This window comes from Panulirus ornatus, chromosome 52, assembly GCF_036320965.1.
Source record: "Panulirus ornatus isolate Po-2019 chromosome 52, ASM3632096v1, whole genome shotgun sequence".
Lineage (NCBI taxonomy): Eukaryota > Metazoa > Arthropoda > Malacostraca > Decapoda > Palinuridae > Panulirus > Panulirus ornatus.
Window position 1 is genome coordinate 16,922,849 of NC_092275.1, and position 24,967 is coordinate 16,947,815.

At 46.7% G+C, this 24,967-nt stretch overlaps 1 protein-coding gene across 1 annotated transcript in view; it reads right to left on the reverse strand.

The window, feature by feature from the left end:
- LOC139765122 (uncharacterized) overlaps nucleotides 1-24,967 on the reverse strand; it is an 804,219-nt gene that overhangs the window by 217,733 nt on the left and 561,519 nt on the right. Inside the window, exon 2 of the mRNA XM_071692312.1 lies at nucleotides 16,298-16,433. The gene's annotated coding sequence lies outside the window, so the exon portion shown is untranslated. The remainder of the gene's footprint in view (nucleotides 1-16,297; nucleotides 16,434-24,967) is intronic.

Below are 24,967 nucleotides of genomic sequence, written 5' to 3' on the forward strand. Positions count from 1 at the left end.
CGCAGTCCCATCATCTACATCATCGACCCACCGTCCCATCATCTACATCATCGACCCACCGTCCCATCATCTACATCATCAACCCACCGTCCCATCATTTACATCATCGAGCCACCGTCCCATCATCTACATCATCGACCCACCGTCCCATCATCTACATCATCGACCCACCGTCCCATCATCTACTTCATCGACCCACCGTCCCATCATTTACGTCATCGACCCACCGTCCCATCATTTACATCATCGAGCCACCGTCCCATCATCTACATCATCGACCCACCGTCCCATCATCTACATCATCGACCCACCGTCCCATCACCTACATCATCGACCCACCGTCCCATCATTTACATCATCGAGCCACCGTCCCATCATCTACATCATCGACCCACCGTCCCATCATCTACATCATCGACCCACCGTCCCATCATCTACATCATCGACCCACCGTCCCATCATCTACTTCATCGACCCACCGTCCCATCATCTACTTCATCGAGCCACCGTCCCATCATCTACATCATCGACACACCGTCCCATCATCTACATCATCGACCCACCGTCCCATCATCTACTTCATCGAGCCACCGTCCCATCATCTACATCATCGACACACCGTCTCATCACCTACATCATCGACCCACCGTCCCATCATCGACCCACCGTTCCATCACCTACATCATCGACCTACCGTCCCATCATCTACATCATCGACCCACCGTCCCATCATCTACCCTTCCTTAAATCCATTATTCCCATCACGCTCACCATCCCACTCACCACCCATCACCCTCAGACCCATTACCAACTTCAGATTCACACCATTCCTATCAATCCATTACCTCACCATCTACCCTGTCACTCTCCCCGCGCCTTTGGCACACGCGATCACTATCTCGCAGAAGTTGGGAACGTAAGTAATAACTTCAGGGTGAAGAGTTCCGACACCAGGGAGTTACGTTATGCTTAGCCACGCGGAAGATAAGAGTTCCCGACCCTCACACCACCCAAGAGACCCTCGCTCCTTTCCCCGAGCTAGAGGCAACCTGTCGTGGGGGTAGGAAGCGCCGGCGCCTGCGCAGTCAGGTCACACAGAGCGGGTGACAACGGACGAAAAAGGCCAATGGTCAACGCCACCAGCGGTGAGACAGACGAAAAAGGCCAATGGCCAACGCCACCAGCGGTGAGAGAGACGAAAAAGGCCAATGGCCAACGCCACCAGCGGTGAGACAGACGAAAAAGGCCGGTGGCCAACGCCACCAGCGGTGAGACAGACGAAAAAGGCCAATGGCCAACGCCACCAGCGGTGAGACAGACGAAAAAGGCCAATGGCCAACGCCACCAGCGGTGAGACAGACGAAAAAGGCCAATGGCCAACGCCACCAGCGGTGAGACAGACGAAAAAGGCCAATGGCCAACGCCACCAGCGGTGAGAGAGAGTGACTTGTGACGGTACAAGATGACATGGAAATCTCTCTCTCTCTCTCTCTCTCTCGCTCTCTCTCTCTCGCTCTCTCTCTCTCTCTCTCTCTCTCTACTTTAGTCTCCTCTCGATGTCTAATCTCTATTATTATCTTTAACTCCCACTTCGCACTTCATTCTAAAAGCCTTCCCTTTTGTCGAATATCAGAGTCACTCTCTCGTAGAAATCTAATATGTTCGTTTTGTCGTCTCCTCCTCAAAGCCATGCTATCTCTCAGGTAAGTCATCGTCTGCAGAAAGTCATCCATTCCCTTTCTGATTATCTTTTTCCAGAACCTTACAGTCTACACAGGTCTGGAGACCGGACGCTTATTTCCAGTCTCCTCTTTCGGTAGATAGCAATGCCATTTGGCCCTTTTACCACTCCCTTGGCACTTTGCTACGTGCGTCTGTGTGCAGACGAGCACACGTATATTACCACTGCAAAGTAACACCCAGGGGTGTTGTGCCTGAAGCCAGGTATATCTTGTGAATCCAGGATAAAGCCCAAGCATTGAGATAAACAGCCGACAAACGCTGAGGTTATTGGATTGCGTTCTCCCCGGTGAAGCACCGACGACGGCAGGTATATAGTGTGCAACGCAGGGGCTGGCTGGGTGGAGGGTGGCCTTTCCTTCACTAAAACTGGCGTCTACGGAGTAACCTCTCGATCTTATCGTCCGTCCCCTCTGGTGACGAGATGCGGAACTTTATGGAGGCTCAGCGAGTGGTCAGGAGCAAGACGAGGGGCTGTCCAGGGAGGGTAATGGACGTTTGAAGGTTGGAGAGCAGCTGGCTGGCTGGAAGACAAAAGGATATGCGAAAACAGGAACGCAAACATCCATTTGAATGGACTTCTTAAGAGGATAATGTCCAAGCGATAATGCAACGGTGTCTCTAAGACAGCAGTAGATTCTACGTGGGGAAGAGGACCTCACACACGTGCAGAAATAACTCGCATTGGGGAAAATATATACGAAACCCACAAAGGTAGATGAGAAAGATAAACGGATGATGGGAGACACTAAGACAGGGTTAGGAGGAAGCTGAGCCACCCAGCTGACGTATACTGTTGCCAGCGATCATTATTCCGTCGAACGGTAAACACTTCGCTCGAGGTGAGCACACAAGTTCCAAGGCAATACCAGGTTGGCACATCCCTCCCTCCCTCCACACACACACACACACTTGCTTGCTGCTCCTGCTCGTTACGAACTCGCCAGCCGCAGAGTGTGACAAAAGTCGAGGATAAGAGATGGCGTTGAAGACGCTGCCTCTCGATGCAAAACCACAGCCAATATTAACGCAAAAAAATTACCATGCGAGATACTGGTCATAATGTGGTGTTATGTCTCATACCTCTGCCAGGCCAGTGGGGGAATTACCTCCACAATAAGGGTCTGTGGGACAGCTGGACGAGGCTGCTATGTGAGTGATGTGGGGTGGTGTGGGAGTTAGCTGTGATGTGTTGTATTGTGCAGGTCGGGGCTGTGATGTGTGGCGAGACTGGTGTGTGGTTTACCAAATGGCATCCTAGCTTCGTCTCTTCGATGTATATCAACTGACTTATATTTCTCGCTTGTGTCTCCCATGATGATGTGATTATTACACGAAAGTGCACTTGGGAACTTATTGTGTTTCATTTTCCCCGTGGACTCAGGAATATCTTGATTACGCGAAACATTGTGATCCTTTCAAATATATATATATATATATATATATATATATATATATATATATATATATATATATATATATATATATATATATAACGAAGCGAGGTTCTTATGTGTTGTCTGGTAAGATATAGGGCTGTCGTGCTATCTGTAACAGGGCAGGGTTATTATATATTGAATGCAGGGCGTTATATGACGCAAGTAGGTGGATGTATTCTTCTTCCCTGCACGACCAAGACCGTGAACTGGTGTTTATTGGTGTTTACTGCTCCTCGTATGTCCCCTTCTTGTTCTTTACTGTCCTGGCTGTTAGTGGCAGGTCAAACCACTCGATTGGGATGGGCAAAGGCGCTCACAGTTGGCGACTTGAGGTTAATCAAGCCACTAAAATACTAGTGTGTGTGTGTGTGTGTGTGTGTGTGTGTGAAGATTCGCCAGGTCATAGCCTGTCAATAACCTACTGGCATATGTTAGCCTATGGGTGACTGAGTGTCTGGGCTATTTCAAAGGGAAATATATCTTATGTAACATGCTGATCTGGTTCCTGCCTCTCAGTTGGACAGATACATAATTTCCTGTGATTCGATTATAAGGGAAACTTATGAATATTTTTACGCGGAGTAGAGAAACATAGTTCACTGTAGTCTGATGGTGAGGGTACAGTATAATGACAGGTACAATGCTAGTGTATCACACTCATCATTGTAAAGACCTTGGGTTTATCTTGCCACTTGAGCACGACGATACGAACCCTTGAGTACGACGAACAGACGCTTGAGCACGACTGTTCGAACCCTCTGAGCAATGGGGTTCGATCCTTGGGTGTGACTGCATGGTTTTATGCACGGCACCTTACCTCTGGTATCAAAGTTTGGTCTATGATTTCCAAGGGTCGTACCGTCGTGCTCAAAGGGCGTTCCGTTAGAGAAGGGTCGTACCGTCGTGCTCAAAGGTCGCTCCGGTATGCCCAAGGGTCGTACCGTCGTGCCCAAGGGTCGTACCATCGACCCCCCCAAAAATGAGACAGATAAGAAATGAAGTCTATACCAAAGTTGATGCTTTTGTATCATGCATGCGATATTGACAGTCAATTTATGAGCTTAATCAAAAAAGCTGAATGAGTACTCTGTTTAATTCCCAGATCCCTTTTAGCAATACCGTGTTCGTCAATAATAGTATGCGTTTAAAATGTCCCAGCAGCAGTCCGCCAACGATATTAATTGTCAGAGTAAACGTCAGAGGGACCATAAAATACGCCTTTATAATCACACTTTTTTTTTTTTTTCATGGTGTTATTTCAGCCATGCTGTCATATAGTTTATACGCTTCTTTGTTTTTAACTATTAACAGCCTATGATTCATGTAAGTAATATCCAAATATAATCATATAATTGAAATTTAGGAGGCATATATATGGATTTTTATCGTGTTGAGGTAAGCAACTGAAAGCTTACATGAGGATGGATATATATATATATATATATATATATATATATATATATATATATATATATATATATATATATATAGAAGTAGTATATACGAACACTTCAAAACCATTCCTCTCACTTCCCCTTCAATTCTGTTTCACGTAGAGTTAAAATATCCAAGTTTCCCCTCATCAAACACTGTTGTTATTTCCCCTTCTTCTTCTTTTCCTAGTTACAGCCATGCACATTCAGACGCCTCCCGGCCTAAGCCCGCGAGGACAAGTCCCCATTTTCCTGCTCGTGTTCCAGTGTTTGCAAAGCGACACTAAAAGATGGGAGGGTTTCCAACCTCTCCGCGTCTACACTTGTTAGTCGTCTCGATACGACACAAAGCAGATGCGTGAGCAGTTTTCTTACCTCTCTATCCTTAAGGACATATACTCCGTCTCTACTTAATCACAAGATGGAAACAAAACAGAAGAGATCCCTAGCAGGTCTGCCCTTTAACGAAGTCCATCAGGTTAATGGTTATCATAAATGGGTTATGAATCGCTCGGTCCCAAATACCCCCTTGTATGGCGGCTGGAAAACGTACTGTCCTGTGATAACAACACAGTGTTCAGGCCACCCTTTTAGACGGGGTTAATTCTGGTGCCTCCCGTACTTCGATACTGGTAAAGAAATGCGTCGAGGAGAGGGAGAAGGAAGGGTAGATATGAGTGATGAGTCCAGAGGGGTGGATGGCAGGGACCAGAAAGGAAAGTAAATGGTATGGAAACATGGGAAACACTCCGTGAACAGAGATTATGTTCTCTGAATTCATGATGTCGCTGCCTTTTCCAAGCATCACTATACAAAGGCCAACGAGGTCATGGTGAAGTCATACTCCCACAGCCTGACCGACCTTGACCCATTACTGCCTTGATGTGAAGGCCACGTGACCTTGTCTCACCTCTTCTGAACCCCGAAGTGGACCATCGCATAAGAACTTGGCGACCACGCTCACGCATTTAACACTATTGATGTGGTCAACCCGGCTCGCTCATAGTTACCCGTGCATTAGTGTGACAGTCATTCCCTTAAGCATTCCTCAGCTATGAGTTAGCGAGGCGCCATCTCTGCTTCGATACGTCCACGATGTGGCTGCTGGCTTCTCTCTCTATCCACAGGTTCATTTTCCCCATCTTCCTCGTCCTTCTCTGCTAGGACCCCCGTGGGATATCGCCACTGCTCCTCCCCAGAAACTTCAGATACAGAGTCTGACCTTAGCAACTAATCACGAACACAGGTACCCCATCGTCGACTTCTTACTCCTGCAGAAGCTCCACGAGAACCGCCATTCACTGTAACTCCTCCTCAAAAAAGCTTGTCTCGCCGCACTTCATCTCCCACACTATCGCTGTGCTACGACTCATACTTGACTCTCTGACGCTTCTCCACATTGGGACACCTGCCTCACCTCTGGTATCCATGTCAACGCTATGGGACACCCATCTCGCCACGTCTCTTGCACCAGCATCGCGGAAACCCTCCTAAATCATCTCTCCTTACTTCACCTCACCTCCACCTCATCTTACCAGTTCCTGTTTCACTTACAGCTGCTGTCCCTGAGCTTCATCGCCTTCATAATTACCCAATTATGCTGTTACCCATTTTTCCTGACCCTTCCCTTACCACAGAAGAACGATACGTTTGACTTATCTGTTGTGAAGTGTTATGTACGAAATGGAAAGAGTATGTTTGCGGACCTGAAAGCCAACAATCAAAATGTGGGTGAAGCAGAAAGAAAGAAAACACAAGTACCTTGGCCAAAGGAGTGACACTTGAAAGCCACCGAAGTGGTGCTGGTTCACCACCAAGCCGTCACTTAACCCCTCCCTATTATAAGGTTTCTACTGTGTGTGCTCAGACACACATAGTCACGGGTCACTGGAAGATACTGGACATGGAACTGACCAGTGAGCTCACAGTCTGGGCGTACATGCTGGCAAGACAGGCAAGCTATTAAACAAGTCGGTGAAGCATTCACGAACAGGAGTTAGTTAAGGCATCGGAGGAACTGACACAGTTCCCCATAGTTGATGGTAGGAGGACTTCGATGTCTCACTTGCCAAGGGGAGTAATCGAAGTATTGGTCTGTGTTTGTGATCATATTTTGATTATTAATAATCACAGGAATTGCTCCTTTGAACATGGTTTGGTTTGATGGCCTGGCGAATATTCTTTGACTTTTAGATATCAGGTCATATGACCGTGCCATAATACCCAAGGGTCGTGTCCTCATGCTACAGGATCCTACCATCTCGAAGGAGTTAGGGAACATGGAGAACTGTATCGTTCATCTTTCCTTCCGAGTGAGAGCTGTGGGCGTGGGAGCGAGGAAGCTCTGTGTTTTCTTTTTCACTGGGCCGATTATATCTGTCCTGGTCTGTGTTGGTGGATCCTTTGTGTCCTTACTTGGGCCAGTTATCTGTGGATGTGCGAGTCCAGTTGACCTGCAAGTGTTCTACTGTAGTGCGATTGTTTGATCTTGTTTTAACAAATCGGCAGAAGAGATTTCTTCGCCAGATGGGATCTACAGTGATTCAAAGACAATGTTTCGTCCCTTCAGCACCTAAACGACGCATGAAAAGGACGAGACACGATACTGTCGCTGTTTAGATCAGAAAATTCACCCGCCTCACTGTCATTAGGAGTTGAGGATCTTGCTGCGACTTCCAGCAGGTGCCATTGCCAAGAGACCACTACGTTTTCCGTCATCAAACTCTCCCATTGTAACACAACCGGAACGATTTTTGCGAGGGAAGGGAGTGGTTAGCTCTGCTCACCTATGGGGAGCAAAGAGCATCATTATCTTCCGGACAGTACACACCATCATTATCTTCGAGACAATACCCAGCGCCACCATGCTCCTCCCCATGGTATACAACGCCATAATCCCCTTAGGCTGGGTACACACAGAACAGGCTGGGGGGACAATGCCCACACAACATAGCCTATTGGCCACAAGGAAGCAAAACAGGAGAGTAATTATGCCGACAGTCCTCAGGTTTTACCTCTGGCTGGGTTCCTTTTTAGAAACAACAGGAGACCATAAAATGTTGCCGTGGACCTGAGGGAAAAAGTCCTGTCACCCTTGTTATATTATTCATGCCCTGCTGATAGGCAGCGAGCGGTTGCAGGCGCACAGGAGAACGAAGAAAGATCGTGAATCAGAGCCTGGAATGGAAGTATCATGAATAAACAACGATCTTTCAACCAATTTTAACAGGTTCACAGTGTTCGCCCTGCTGGCGAAATCCTCAACTTCCACTCACAGTAATGCCACAGTTCATAGTTTGATGAAAATGCCATGTTTCTTTTCTGTGTAGGGGGAATTCTCCATTTTTTTTGTGGGAGAAATGTTAAGGTCTTAATTTCCATTTTCAATCACAGTCTCTCCTCTGAGACCCCCACTTCAATGTCGTATGTTAATGGACTCGCCGTTAGTGTGAAGGACACACAAGTGATTCGGTGCTGGCAATGTGGATGATGACGCGTTGGTTTTCTGGGCTGATTGTGGTATTCAAGGGATCTTCAGGTCTCCTCACCGTATAGCTTGATCTGGGTCAACACCCGCTAAGAGTGGAGGACTAACAGGGAAAAGGGACAGAGCCAGTGGGCGAAGTCACTTATGATCACCCTCTTGAAGCCTGTCTGATATGGTGGTAATTAAGGGATATTAAACGTTACTGTTATATGATTTTTGCCATGATTCGTAAAGGGGGAACTGGAGCTAACTCCAGACAACCACTGGGTTCAGGTTGTCACTCACTATCCAGGGGATTTAGCCACTTAAACACAATAGTTTTGCAGTGGGAAGCTTCGTACTATACCTCTCGAGATCATAGTTATCAGACCACTTATAAAAAATAGGTCTTTCTTGACCACACATAAGATAGGGGCATCTAAGATGGCTCTCAGCATTCATAAGTCGTCTCTCATCAGTCCTAAGATAGGTTATCTCTCATCAATCCTAAGATAGGTCGTCTCTCATCAGGCCTAAGATAGTTTATCTCTCATCAGTCTTGAGCTGAAGTGTCAAGCGAACTTGAATCAAAGTGGGAGGCTGGCCAATCTAGGTTGTGTTGGTCTTAGCCACAGTGGATGCCTGCTATGTTTAGCGAGGTGAAAATCGGATATCCGCTAACAGATATAACCATGTGTTTTTTTTTCCGTGAAAAAAAGTTTATGAATGTTATGCATATGTAAATATTTCTCTCTGTCTGCAATAAATGTATTAGTACAGCCAGATTTGCATGTCTTTTGAAAGATTATGCAAATCTTCACATTTTATTCTGTAGCTGGGAGGTCAGCGCTGGATAAAGCGAAAAGGAGCATTAGCGATGTTGTGGCAAACGTCAGCACCAAATCTGACCAAGTACGAAAATACATTCTGGAACACAGGAGTGGCGACAACACGTAAGCTGCGACAGCCCAGCATTACGCAAAGAGGAGGAGTATGGGTTCGAAATGACCCTGAACACCTTCAGGAGTTCGAAATTCTAAGATCTGCGTTTTATATACACCTCGATCTTCGTGGCCTCAGTGACCCAGGGGATGTCGAGGTGGAGGGGCTTAGAGCCCCCCCAAAAAACCCAACCAACCAACACATTCAAACTCCGTCGTCATGAGCTGGTGTGAGGGTTGTTGCAAGAGGACCTGGGCGTGGCTGACAGACCCCACACCCCCCTCCTCGCCTTTGTCACCCGTGCGTGTCCACTGGGAGCCAATATTCTAAGAGCTGCTTTACCTCCTAAGGTCAAGGTTTAGAGCTGGATGTGAGTAGAAATATGAGCCCCCATGTGAGCACCAGGTGCTGGCTCATAACTCTTGGAGCAGGATGAACCAATGAGGGTCAGTGGGTGAGTGATTTAACCCCATGAGGTCAAAGTTCAAAGGTAAACGTATGCCAAAAAAATATATCAGTAAATGAAGATGATGTCACCCCAAAGTCAAAACTGTAAGACACTTGAGTGTGACTATAAAACCTTGGCTTCGGCTTTGACCCGACCCTTAAGGTGGGGTCAAGGCCTAGACCATCTTAGTCAAGGGCTGTTTGTACCGTCGAAATCCAGGGCCTTGACGTAATTTCATCGCTAGTGGTCAAGTCCATCATCGCTCTCGTACTACGTTCCTCACCGAGGCTTAAAACACCACCAACTTACGTCATACGTAAGAACGCAGACATTTCATTATAACTGCTTTGATAACCTCCCCGTCAAGGAGCGATCTCCCGCCTCCCACTCGCAGAAGTAATATCAACCAACTCCCTTTTGGGAAGAAGATCCAAACCCTGAATACATGACTCAAGACGAACATACACGTTGAAAAAAAAAAAAAAAAGACAAACGAAGGGACGACTTAAGAAGACTCAATGCTTCCTCGAGCACGAGAGCGAGTCTCCTCCTCCTTGGGGAGGAGGAGGATAAATGAGGGTCTAGCGTGACGGTGACGACGGTGAGAGCAACCCAGTTGTGGCCGAGTCCTTTGACGAAGTGGGCTGCCTACCTGCTCACCCTTTGGGGACTGTACGTACCACTAGTCTTCGTCAAATGGCTACGTCCTTTACCTCGACTTAAATTCCCCCCCCGAAAGATCGTATTTGAGAAAGGGATTTGTCATTTAACTAACGCCTGTGCCATGGGGGTGACATGGCGATGTCTAATGAGAATCATTTCCTTGTGATATACATCATCAAATTCATTGTTATATATACATGTAATTATATACTTCGGCAAATATTTGGTATGTGATAAAGATGGTCACTTTGAGTCAACGCTTGTAATATGGGAAAGAATTTTAATATCAGATTCTATAGGTTAATCTATCAGTCATGTGACGAGAATAGTTTATAATCATGTTCTGTAAGACGGTAAAGATGGACTTCACCATAACCACATCTGTGGGCAGAAATGTCACCCAGACAAGTGTAGCAAGCTTAAGGCAGCAGCCGCTACAATGCAGCAGCAGTCGCTATAATGAAGCAGCGGCCGCTAGAATCATGGAAGGGTTGCGGGAATTAAACTGGAAAATGAAGAGAAACATCAGAACTTTCTTTGCTCTGCTGAGCAGGTGGGAGACTTGTTGGCATTGCAGAGGACGAATGAATGTTATACAAACGTTATTCATTTTCTGATATTAGCGCGTGTGAGAACAGAGAGTCTACCTGCACCACAGCACTCGAATGGCACCTGAAGCACCGTAGGCCGCAACCTGCACCTGCAGGACCATAGTCCTCAACCTGTACCTGCAGCAACGTAGTCCTCAACCTGCACCTGCAGCAACATAGTACTCACCTAAACCTGCAGCAACGTAGTCCTCAACCTGCACCTACAGCAACGTAGTACTCAACCTGCGCCTGCAGCACCGTAGTCCTCAACCTGCACCTGCAGCACCGTAGCCCTAAACATGCACAAGCAGCACCGTAGTCTTCAACCTGCACCTGCACAATAGTAGTCCTCAACCTGCACCTGAAAACATTGTAGTCAACCTGCACCTGCAGCAACGTATTCCTCAACCTGCAGAAGCAGAAGTGTAGCCCTCAACCTGCACCTGCAGCACCGTAGTCCTCAACCTGCACCTGCAGCACCGTAGTCCTCAACCTGCACCTGCAACAAAGTAGTCCTCAACCTGCACCAACGTAGTCCTCAACCTGCATCTGCAGCACCATAATTCCTAACCTGCACCTGCAGCGCCGTAATCGTCAACCTTCACCTGCAGCACCGTAGTCCTCAACCTGCACCTGCAGCGCCGTAGTCCTCAACCTGCACCTGCAGCGCCGTAGTCCTCAACCTGCACCTGCAGCGCCGTAGTCCTCAACCTGCACCTGCAGCACCGTAGTCCTCAACCTGCACCTGCAGCGCCGTAGTCCTCAACCTGCACCTGCAGCGCCGTAGTCCTCAACCTGCACCTGCAGCACCGTAGTCCTCAACCTGCACCTGCAGCGCCGTAGTCCTCAACCTGCACCTGCAGCACCGTAGTCGTCAACCTGCACCTGCAGCACCGTAGCCCTCAACCTGCACCTGTAGCGCCGTAGTCGTCAACCTGCACCTGCAGCACCGTAGTCGTCAACCTTCACCTGCAGCGCCGTAGTCCTCAACCTGCACCTGCAGCACCGTAGTCCAGAACCTGCACCTGCAGCACCGTAGTCCTCAACCTGCACCTGCAGCACCGTAGTCCTCAACCTGCACCTGCAGCAACGTAGCCCTCAACCTGCACCTGCAGCACCGTAGTACTCAACCTGCTCCTGCAGCACCATAGCTCTCAACCTGCACCTGATGCAACGTAGTCTTCAACTTGCTCCAGCAGTAACGTGGTCCTCAACCTGCACCTGCAGCAGCGTAGTTCTCAACCTGCACCTGCAGGTTGTCCTCAACCTGCAACGTAGTCCTCAATCTGCAACGTAGTTCTCAACCTGCAATATTAGCATCGTAGTCCTGAACCTAAACATACAGCAATAGTCAACCTGCAATAGCAGCTTCGTAGTCCTCAACCTGCACCTGCAGCGCCGTAGTCCTCAACCTGCACCTGCAGCACCGTAGTCCTCAACCTGCACCTGCAGCAACGTAGTCCTCAACCTGCTCCTGCAGCAACGTAGTCCTCAACCTGCACCTGCAGCAACGTAGTCCTTAACCTGCACCTGCAGCAACGTAGTCCTCAACCTGCACCTGCAGCACCGTAGTACTGAACCTGCACCTGCAGCAACGTAGACCTTAACCTGCACCTGCAGCACCGTAGTCCTCAACCTGCACCTGCAGAAACGTAGTCCTCAACCTGCACCTGCAGCACCGTAGTCCTCAACCTGCACCTGCAGCAACGTAGTCCTCAACCTGCACCTGCAGCAACGTAGTCCTTAACCTGCACCTGCAGCACCGTAGTCCTCAACCTGCACCTGCAGAAACGTCCTCAACCTGCACCCGCAGCACCGTAGTCCTCAACCTGCACCTGTAGCACCGTAGTCCTCAACCTGCACCTGTAGCACCGTAGTCCTCAACCTGCTCCTGCAGCAACGTAGTCCTCAACCTGCTCCTGCAGCACCGTAGTCCTGAACCTGCACCTGCAGCAACGTAGTCCTCAACCTGCACCTGCAGCACCGTAGTCGTCAACCTGCACCTGCAGCGCCGTAGTCCTCAACCTGCACCTGCAGCACCGTAGTCCTCAACCTGCACCTGCAGCACCGTAGTCCAGAACCTGCACCTGCAGCAACGTAGTCCTCAACCTGCACCTGCAGCACCGTAGTCCTCAACCTGCACCTGCAGACCGTAGTCCTAACCTGCACCTGCAGCAACCGTAGTCCTCAACCTGCACCTGCAGCACCGTAGTCCTGCACCTGCAGCACCGTAGTCCTGCACCCGCAGCACCGTAGTCCTGCACCTGCAGCACCGTAGTCCTCACCTGCACCTGCACCGTAGTCCTGCACCTGCAGCGCCAGGTGTAGCCCTCCTTCCTGCCTTAGTTCCCCACCCTCACTGCTCCTACCTGCCCGAGTCTACACACACAGACAGGGCATCCTCCAACCTCCCTACATCGAAGAGAATTCCGGCGGAGCAAAATTATAATCGAGGAATTTCTATTAACTGAGTAGCGCCACCTAAGGAGAAGCTTCAAGGGCCAGTTAGATCAGATTAAGGAGTTACGGAAGCAGTTTACGAGTATAATGTCCAGTGACGGTAAGACAAAACAGGATTTTACACATTTTTTTCCCCCTCAGTGTAAAAATAGTCAGGAAGAAGATTCTTTTTTTCTTATCTTCTCCGATAAGTCTGTATCGCCAAGGTTAATAAATTTTCCAGACGGGGGAAAGGTAAGTTGCCTTGCCCCCCAAGGTTACTGGTAATTACCAGCCATTCAGTTGTTCTAGCTACACAATCTTTTGAAGTTGACGCAAGTCCAGCACAGTTTTTTGTTAAGATTGAGGGGGGGTGTATTAATGCAACTCTCCATTGTGCAACATCCTTGTATTTTCAGCCAAAGATGTGATGTCTCGAGCTTGTATTACAGTTTCTGTAATATTTTTTAAATGTATTTAGAGAAATTCATCATTTTTAACAAACAATTGTCTCCTGGATGATTCTAAACGAGTTTGTGTGACAGTTACAAAGTTAATTTTGATGTAGTGTGATGGCCACGGAAAAATCTAAGCACTTTACGTTCTCTGGGATACTTAGCTTACGTTAGTATAATGGTATCTGAAGTGGAAAAATGTCTGATATTTCACCTCTGTAATGTGCAAAGACTACATATTAGTTTAATTTGGTACAGCATATGCGAGCTTGGATGCATTATGAACCTAAGGATTCATGTTCGTAAATGAATGATGTATTTTGTATCACAGACATGTATAATGTTATCAGTATAGAATGAACGAGTCCATATCATGATTCTCTCCAAATTATATCATAAACCAGATAATGATACATCAGTGCAAATAAAACTTACTTGGTTTGATACATGGCCGAGGACATACCCCTCACTGAAAGGCCTAATCAAACATACAGACACATCTTACATTTCTAATTGATTCTCCTACCACAAAAAATAAGTCTCGAATTAATCCACTGGTCTGTGGCTGCCTAAACTCCTTTCAATCAGTAGTTATCATTAAACCCATCACAAAAATCTAATTCAGGTCGAAAACCTGGACTATGAACCAGACTTTTCGAAAACATATTCGAAACAACGAATCAGTTTCCCCATCACAGGCGAAACGCGCCCACACAGATCTCTCTCTCATGGAACTGTACATATCGTCAATATCTTTGTACAAATAACACTCTAAAGCTTCACATTCAGAAACAAAGTTCTGAACTAATTAGCTTCGATTCCCTTCCAGATACCTCCACATAAGCATCGTTGGTAACCCATCCAAGCTTGAGTTTATCGGGTCCCAAGGTTCGATCCCCATCCTAAACTTGATAGCCTCGCGTGTTCCCCTCCTTAACCTGGGGTAGTTTAGTGCCCCCTCTGGGTTCGTACACACACGGCTGATTGATCCCGGATACTGACGGCTTCATTGCCTGAGCCCTCAGCCTTCATAGGGGTTGTTAGCTCGTTTGTAAGCCCGGTTTACTGGCAAGCCCGGTTTACTGGCCGTTACGGCACGGGTTCTCAAGTTTGCCGGGGGCAAAAACCCTGGCCTATAACATTCGTCACCAGTTTCTTTGATGTTCCCAGTTATTCCTATTGTGCCACAGTAGACGTACCCCTTCCATCATCAACTCCCATCCATTCTTTGAAATATTCTCTTCCCCTCTAACGAAATTCATCCATTGTTAGCACTATTCTCCTAGACTTGTTTGATACATTTTCACTCCTTGTACATACCCTCGTCTTCTATGAACCTCCGTCCACATCATCATCATAATCTACTCATGAAAAATCCTGGAAAGCACTGTTTCTAATTCACACTCGAAACTCATTTCCTAATGGCGCGACAATGCGGCTTGAGAGACTGGTAAAGTATGAACAATAATGTAAATAGCTCCATAAACACAAAGGAAAACACTGAGTACGTCTAAGCCTGAAAATGTTCACCTCACTACCTTCACGTGTTGAAAACACACCTGGAGTAAGGCCACATGATTTTCCCTCAGTGTTATCAAATTAATTGAAATAACATTGACAAAGAGAGTCCTACCATACAAGTTGGGAAGGTACATACAAATGGATCGCATCCTTAAATAGCCTGATTGATCACTGTGGTTGAAAACCACAGTGAAACATAGACATTTATCCATTATAAATACTCTATAGTAAAATGTACAACAGGTAAACATACAAATATTTATCAATTATTAAATATCTATGGCAAAACATGACAGGTAAACATACAAGAATTTATCAAGTATAAACAAACTATAGTGAAATATACCACAGGTATACATACAAGAAATCATTCAAATATAATCAGTTTATGGAATATAAACACCAGATATAAACACAGAAGAATCTTACCACAGTATTAACAACAAAGTAAAATATACCATAAAAAACATGCAAAAAAATTTTCAAGTATAAACCATCTATAGCAAAATATACTTAAATAAGGTGTTGAAAAACATATTTCACGTGACTATGACTACGTTACTTACCTCGAATATGAGTATCCAATGCTCTGTAGGAGAGCAGTAGTATTGGTTTAGTTATCTATCACTAGTTAAAGCCAGTAATTACACGAACCGCCATTCGTGTTTTTCTATTAGTTACCTTAACGAAATCTTCGGGAGTTCGAGAGCGACGATCAATCTACCATGTCGGCCGGGAAGTGAGAGGGAGGTGGGTAGTTACCTCGTTAGCTTAATGACCAAATGACCGGATTTGTGTTATAAACGGTTGTGAAGCAAGCAAGTTTAGGGTTTCAACACTCGTATATTATCTAAACCTAAAGAGATTCGAATCAAACCGATACACTATGGTTTCAGTTAAGGTTACAGTCGAAATAACAATTGTGTGAAATCGGCATAACGTTAACGGTGTAAAAGATGGTCGCGCTGGTAAACAAGCTCCATGAAACGATTCACTACTGTCTCGAACGGGGCCTCGAAACTGCTTTTAAATCACGTAAGCCACTAAGCCACACCCTAGTGACCTTACTACCCTATAACTGGTCTGGCTCACCAAGGAACTCACCTATCCTCATCAACCCTACACAAAATACGATTAAATTTGGTCCAATTTTCCACTTACCTTAGTCGTCTGGCAGCAACCGTCCGCGCCCGTGGAGGCTCCGAAGCCACGACCCTCCAAAACAATTCGATCATCATCTGGTCTTTTCTTCCATAAGCGTACGGTATCACTCACGTCTTTCCCATATGTTCACGACCTGTCACAAAGCCTACGTGTTAATAAATGAACCACTGCACACATCGCTGTTCATACAGGTGTCAATATGGGATCGTTTACAGTACACATGCATAGTACGGGACACCATTAACTGGTATGTCACACCAAAAACACTCTTAAATCCCCAACAGCCGTGTTTCAGTGACGTATGTCTGTACGTCTCGACTCACGGGGCTAATATCATATAGTCCTAAGTTTATACAGGTTTGTTTAACCGCCAAAATCGACTTAAATCACCGGACACTCACTAACAACATACACACACGAGTCCGCTCTCCGGTCTGACAGTGGTGGCCCAACAGTTCCAGGAGCGAGTAGGAGGAAGGTTACTGAGACTGGAAATGCTACGGCTTAATGAGTCGATGGAGCCGCTTAGGTCATCTATCAAGCAACAGATGGCGTTACCTGGTATGGTAGCATTTCTCGTAGGATCATACGGAAAATTACGTGACAACTTCACTGTATCGACGAATTTCGTATTTACAATTGAATGAAATGAAATGCAGAATTTATAAAATGGTTCTTGAGTTTTGATATTCATATTCATGACACTTGTAGGTAAATGAGAGAACCAGGAGTATTTATGGACATTACGAGTGTGGGTGGGAACAGACGGTGTGGCCTTAAGGAAGCACTTAGTCCAGTAGGCATTTGAGAGGAATTGCTGGAAATTGCCTCTCGGGCGTTATGTTCCCTCACTATTGATGACGAAATGCGAAACAATAATGGATCCTACGAAAACAACACAGAAAAATATAAGGCCTAGACTAAATATGCCATGCGCCATTCTCATCTGAAAAAGAAAGAAAAAGGGGAAAAAACGTAGATTAACATTTTCTTCCCATTCTCTGCGTTGTTTTTTTCGTTTCTTTTTCTGGCGAGTGGATGAAATGGTCAGCATAACAGCCACGATGGACAATGTAGACGACAAGACTTACAATGATGTGTGGAGACCTTCCTCCCTCCTGACATTTGGTGGGACCTAAACCTCCCCCAAAACCTGCCCCGCCGGCTGGACTCCTCCTGGAAAAGATTCTTTGTCTGGTCGCGACCTTGGGAGGTGGTGGGTTCTGGGGCGCATGGAGGAGGAGAGAGGGACCAGTGAACGAGAGACGGGAAGGGGAAGAACAGACGTGAGGGGGACATGTGTGGGAGATGGGAGGTGGGACATCAGAACTGTAGGAGGAGGAGGAGGAGGAGGAGCAGGAGGAGAGAGGGACCAGTGAACGAGAGACGGGAAGGGGAACAACAGACGTGATGGGGATTTGTGTGGGAGATGGGAGGTGGGGCAACAGAACTGTAGGAGGAGGAGGAGGAGGAGGTGATAGCCACTGGGTGGGTAGGAGGTAAAGAGCTTTGATGCCTCGTAAGTCCAGAACACACGAGCTGTCCTCACCAATTTGCTTCATCGACTCTTACATTATAAATCAAAGGAGAGAAGGAGACCCTGATGAGACGAAGGGATGACAGGTGGACTCTGGCAAGACACGGTGATGGAAGGAGAGCTGAGGATCCAGGGTCGTGGAGAGTAACCGACCTCCACTACAGTATACGACCAGCGAACACAACATCGCCTCACGTTCGCCAGAGGTGGGAAGGCTATGGGGATTCTCGTGTGACTACAGATGAATGTAACAATTGGACGTCGACTGAAGTGTCCACCAGAATACCATGAAAATGTCCCCCAAGTAAAGCCCATAACAGCCAACAACACTGGGAATGTTGTGCGTTGTAGAGTACCATCAATCTACTGACCTGACGTCCATTTAACAGAGTGTCAGTTAAAACGTCCTTAAGTTGTGGGAATCCGCTCGAGGCTTGGGGTATAGAGGAGACAGAAGATAGGACGTCGCTGGAAGGGATGTGAGGACGTGTGTTAAGGCCGGCGGAAGAGATGGATGGGACGGATGTCTTCGTGGGGGATAGATGACGTCTGTATGGGATGGGAAAATGTCCAGACGGACAGGTCATATCTCACAAGGTTTTCTAATGGGAAGAAAATGACCAAAGAGGAAAGAAGATACCGCCCAAGCGGAGGGAGGAGAAATCTTCCAAGCGGGGAAGATGCCTTACTCTTAGCGGAAAAGATGACCCATTTCTCGTAGACCGGGTTTCCCTCGCTTCTTTGGACCCTACCATGAACGTCCTCCCTCCTCCCCTGCAGACACAGCCAACCCTGCCATCTATACTCCTCTGTCCTCCGTGTGTGCTCATCTGCCACCCTGTAAAATCGGTTCCCTCTGCCATCCAGCTCTTACACCCTTCCTCGCGTGTGCTGCTGCCATCCAGCACCTTAGGGACAGGAGAAGCCTAAAATTCCATCATCAGTCCTTCTTTTCTCGTGCTCTATCCTCTTCGGTATATCTTAGGAAGGGGGACGATCTAACCCCATAAACCTTTATCATGTTACTTCCAAACCAACGGGTTGATGAGGTGCACCTGGAAATCTTCACCAGACATTGTGGAATGGTGGATATATCACCACTGGGGGAATGATATACACGCGAGCAGTGCCATTTGATAGATAAAGTCTATATAGCCAGAATAAATGGTCGAGGGATAGATGTGTGCTTTTGTTAGTATTCCCGCCATAACCCAGAAGCTTTGCAATTTGGAAGGGAAGCAAAATGTATGAATCAAAGAGGACACAATTCTGATAGCTCTCTTCTTGGTCCACATTCGTCTTGCGACACACTCTCTCCTGGTTCCATTACTCGTACAGTTACGAGTGCCCATAGAATGATGGTCTCGTTCAGGCTAATCATTCATAACTATTCCATGTCCCCCCACCGCCACACACACAACACACACACACACACACACACACACACACGGTAATATACGAGCCACCGATGGGTTTTACACCCTCAAAACCAGTGTAAACCTCGCTCACATTTGCCACAAGAGACAGGTTTGTGAGTGTTGGCCTTATGTGTTGCAGCAGACACACCCATCAGTTCCAGTATAATCATACATCATGAAAGGCAATGAAACCTCAAAATTCAGTTGCGTGGCAGACTCCTAACTTGACGCCAGAGGTCCGTGCACACACACATGCTTCTCTCTGGAGAGAGAGAGAGAGAGAGAGAGAGAGAGAGAGAGAGAGAGAGAGAGAGAGAGAGAGAGAGAGAGAGAGAGAGAGACGCCCCCCTCCCCCTTCCCTTCCCTTTACGTAATCAAAGTCGTCCCTAAACCCTTCCGTGTACAAGAAAAGCAAATCGTAGTTCAATTCTCTGGTAAAAAGGTGTCCGATTGCACTCTCGTATGTAAAGCGATATTCCCTCATGACGCGGGATAAACACAATGACAAAATAGGATCCAGCCAAGCCTTAACCACGGCAGAACTTTGATGATGTCTAGAATTTTCCCATTCCTCTTTCTGTCGCCAAATTGTTATCAAGAGTTTCTCAAACATCCAGATTTCTTTAGTATCTATAGAGCATTATATTCACCCCAAAGGAGCGTTTGCTCTCTAGTAACATGTAAGAATATGTCCCTGGAAAGCCAAGCGATTTTTCTTAATTCCCAAAACGTCTGTGGACAAGTGAGATTATTCTTCCTATCGAATGATTTGCTCATCGAATGTTTTGTTCCCAATAACGGAATGAAACAGACCCTCGTTATCAGGTTGCAGAATCTGGCAACTCATTCTCTTGCATGAATTGAATAAGATATTCAGATTTCTACGAACATTTAAGAACTGCATCCGAATTTTTTCAAATGTGACAGATATTACAAGTCACAAAGTAAATGTTCACATGTTCTTTATATGCTAAGGCAAACAGCAGCAGACAATGATACAAGGTTAAAGAAACGTCGTATTTTCCTTCATTAATTGGCTAGGCTGCAACTGCCCTGATGACGAAAGAATTGAAGGAAGATTTTAGATACAATCTAAGTTCAGCTGGGGTCATGGTTGGACCCCCAGCCTCCTGTCACTGTGTTAACCCAGTGTCCTTCTCCTTCGGTCATTTTCCTCCCCTTTAGACATCCTCGTGAGATATGGCCTATCCGTTTAGACGTTTCCCCCATCCCATACAGACGTCATCTATCCCCGACGAAGACATCCGTCACCATCCATCTCTTCCGCCGGCCTTAACACACGTCCTCACATCCCTTCCAACGACATCCTATCTTCTGTCTCCTCTATACCCCAAGCCTCGAGCGGATTCCCACAACTTAAGGACGTTTTAACTGACACTCTGTTAAATGGACGTCAGGTCAGTAGATTGATGGTACTCTACAACGCACAGCATTCCCAGTGTTGTTGGCTGTTATGGGCTTTACTTGGGAACATTTTCATGGTATTCTGGTGGACACTTCAGTCGGCGTTTAATTGTTACATTCATCTGTAGTCACACGAGAATCCCCATAGCCTTCCCACCTCTGGCGAACGCGAGGCGATGTTGTGTTCGCTGGTCGTATACTGTAGTGGAGGTCGGTTACTCTCCACGACCCTGGATCCTCAGCTCTCCTTCCATCACCGTGTATTGCCAGAGTCCACCTGTCATCCCTTCGTCTCATCAGGGTCTCCTTCTCTCCTTTGATTTATAATGTAAGAGTCGATGAAGCAAATTGGTGAGGACAGCTCGTGTGTTCTGGACTTACGAGGCATCAAAGCTCTTTACCTCCTACCCACCCAGTGGCTATCACCTCCTCCTCCTACTACTACAGCTCTCTTGTCCCCCCTCCCATCACGCTCACAGGTCGCCCCCTCACACCAGTTGTGCCCCCTTCGCGTCTCTCAGTGACTGGTCTCCCTCCTCCTCCGTGCACACACCACACCCCCCCCAAGAACCATCCCCGAGTTCACGACCTGACAATGAATCTTCTCCAGGAGGCGTCCAGCCGGCAGGAGGAGTTTAATCTAACCAGTTGTCGGGAGGGGAAGAAGTTTCGCCAAACACCATTATAAGTTTTCGCCGGCGACATTGTCCATCGCGGCCGTTAGACTGACCACCTCATCTACTCACCTCGAACAACGGGGACGTGGAGAGAATGTTGAACACATGTTCGGCCTTACTACTTTTCCTCCTCCCTCACTTGCTGGATGCGAACGGCGCGTGGAGTCTCGCTTTCCGGGCCTTATCATTTCTTAAGATCTGTGATCTCTGCGCCATTAGGTTATTTCAGCAGTACCTTGACCACATACCGAAGGGGAGTAAAACCGGCTCCGGCTTGTCTGATGGTCTCTTAGGACAATGACACCCATTGCAGTACCCCCCTTAACCACATACCGAAGGGGATTAAGACCTGCTCTGGCTTGTCTGATGGCCTCTTAGGACAATGACAACCATTAATGTTCGTAGATGATACATGGCTTGCGAGATCAGATGTCAACTTGTAAACGAATATCACAGAACCTGGTTCAAAGCTTTAAATTGTAGTTGATCATCAAAGGTGAAAAAGATGAGAAAAAATAACCCATGTAATCTTGGAAATCGTGAAAGTATATGATTGATAAACTTCTCCCACTGACAGCAACAGTTGCTGTCAGATGGTTAACGAAGTGATGATTAACGACGTTAATCATACTGTGTGTAGGTAAACGAAGATGGGGGGGATCTCGTTGAGCCAAACGAGTCAGTGGATGGCTGGCATGTTCGCCGAGGTTCATATCGATATGATTCGGCAGCCAGTCTCGAGGAGTCGTTCGAGACGAGTGTGAACCACTTCCACAAACCTTGGTTATTTGCTCTAACAACATTCGCTCGTTCAACCTACCAAACATTTTGAATAAATGGAGCCTCGACTGATGATAAATGTAAATTTGGTGCCTTTATTTTCCCATATTACTGAAGATATTTTTTCTTATGTTAGCTGAGACGGCACGGGTAACTGAGGCCCTGATCTAGGCCATTCTATCAACGATATATCTATATCTATCTATCTATATATATATATATATATATATATATATATATATATATATATATATATATATCATTCCTGGGGATAGGGGAGAAAGAATACTTCCCACGTATTCCCTGCGTGTCGGAGAAGGCGACTAAAAGGGGAGGGAGCAGGGGGCTGGAAATCCGCCCCTCTCGCTTCTAATTTTCCAAAAGAAGGAACAGAGAAGGGGGCTAAGTGGGGATATGCTCTCAGATGCCCAGTTCTCTGTTCTTAACGCGACCTCGCTAACGCGGGAAATGGCGAATAGTATGAAAAAACGAAATACATATATATATATATATATATCCCCTAGCCTGAGCCAGGTACCCATTTCATCGACCAACCCCTAGAGGTGGATGAACAGCTGGGTTGACTGTGGACCTACTGCCTCATCCAGGATTCGAACCTATACGCTCGACCCGTGAATGCTTCACGGTTGGGAACGCTAACCGCTATACCACGAGGGTCTATGATCACATACATAGCCCTATTTCCGTGTCTCTTTGCCTGTGTAATCTACAATGTTTCTACTACTTGCAGGTAGAGGGCTGAGCAGTTTCAAGCCCCGGATGTCTTCGCTGTTTTCATTTGCATTTAAGGCACCTATTTAGTAGCACAGTGTCGTGCCATTAGGAAATGAATTCTGAGTGCAGTCTGGGAGGCCACGTCTTTCAGGATTTTCCATGTGCATAATACGATATACCTCTCCTGCATATGGTCCAGTGAACCCATTCTTGGTGTGTTCCCAGTACAAGGCTGTGGGTGATCTCTGTTCGTCCCCTGGTGATGAATTCACCGAGAAACGTCAAGGGGAAACACGTAGTTCCTTAACTATATCTTTCGGAAACATCAAGAACTGGATCAAGGAGTTCGATTGCCTTTGTCTAAGAGGGGAAAGAAGGAATGAAATCACCTCTTTCCTCACTCATGCAGTATGGAAAGACCTTTTCGAGTGAGGATGGGTACTGCTTTTGGTATAGATCAGAGGGGAAAACAGGGGCGATTAAACCCAATTTCACATCCTAAACATTTCAGCTGCATTGGATGTTTGAGGATTTCACGAGAGTTTCTAAGGTCTAAGAACACTGAAGAAGGCGTCGGCGAAGAGCAGTGCGGTAGCATACTGTCCTGTTTGATGTTGGTCGATACTGCTTTAGTTTTCGAAGCAGTGAAAACAAGGTGAGTATCTTAGCACTGTGAGGCTGTGAGATAAGAACTAGGAACTGCAAATGGTACGTGAAGCTTAGATGGAAACAGAGGAGGTCTGGCGAATGTTAGTTCTCGTGAAATTAATGACATTCATTAAAAACTATGAAGTCTATGAATATTTAGACCGTAGCTAAATCATAAGAGATCTATATGCAAAACCGGTTCCACCACTAAGCCTACGGTAAGATGTGGAAGAAATCCTTGAGAAGAAGAAGAGTGGAGAGGCCATGGAACACCTCTCACTCAGGGAAAGTGTGTGTGTTCAGGACTGACGAGGTATCAGAACTCATTATCTTTTACCCACCCATTGGCTGTCACCACCTCTCCTCTTCCTCCTCCTCTTCTTCCTCCTCCTCCTCCTCCTTTCAGGACTGCGAGACGAGAGGAAAACCAGTCAGCGCGCAGGGGAGGGAGACCAGCAGTAGAGATGTATCCAGGAGCAAAGTCCATCCCAAATGTTCTGAGGTGGAGGAGTGTTCTCCCGCGTGATGAAAGGCCTGTTTTTAACAAGGGCGTCGGGTTAAGGCTACAGAGTCTATAATCAGATGAGGGAGGATCTCCCTCTCCGGTGAGAGATCATTGTGTATATTGGCTTGTTTCCAGAGGCGCTTGTGGGGGAGAGGCGGCGGCGCAGAACAAAGAGCTGAAAAGTTTGCCGAGGAATGGAACTAATTTTAGTTACATTTTCCCAACCATTAAGGAAGATTTCTATTCAAGTCAGGAGGTTTGTTGGCGTCTGTGCGTCGGAGAGTCGAAATAAACCAGAAAGACAAAGGGCTTAGGGGTGGGAATAAAGGGGGAATTGGTATAATTGGATTGTGGCGGGATCCTGTTACATAGATCAGGGACTGGGTTGTTTGCAGTGGTGGAACCAAAGCCATTCACCTTCCTTGTTATGTAGTTCCGAGCCTCTGGGAGAAAAAAAAAATAAATTCTGCTGGAATCAATGTCAAGAGAATTGTGTTTTCGAGCGAATTCTTGTTTTCTTTAGCGTGTGTCTTTCTTGTTTTGGTTGTGGTGATCTCGGTTTCAGTGCTTGGGTGAAGCTAGGAGGCTACAATGCATGTGGAAAGACACCTTTGACTAGGCTGCAGCACTGTCAGTTGACGAAATACAGAACAGCCTAGTCGGAGGACTTTACAGTTCGAAGGAATCCACCCAGTCCCTGCTACTGAACACAACGCAGCCATGGAGCTGCAAGAGGCTTTGAAGAGAAGGATCCTGACTTAACACCAGAACCCTTTAGGAATGGGAGTTCTGGGGTGATTGTAAATCAACGTAAATATGATACTGAATTTTCCAATAAGAACCAACGCGAGCCATGCAAAGAAATTATTAGCCGTTGGTGCAAAGGCTCACAACACATCCGGGAATATCTAATTCTTCCACAGCTGTACAAAGCGAAGGTGA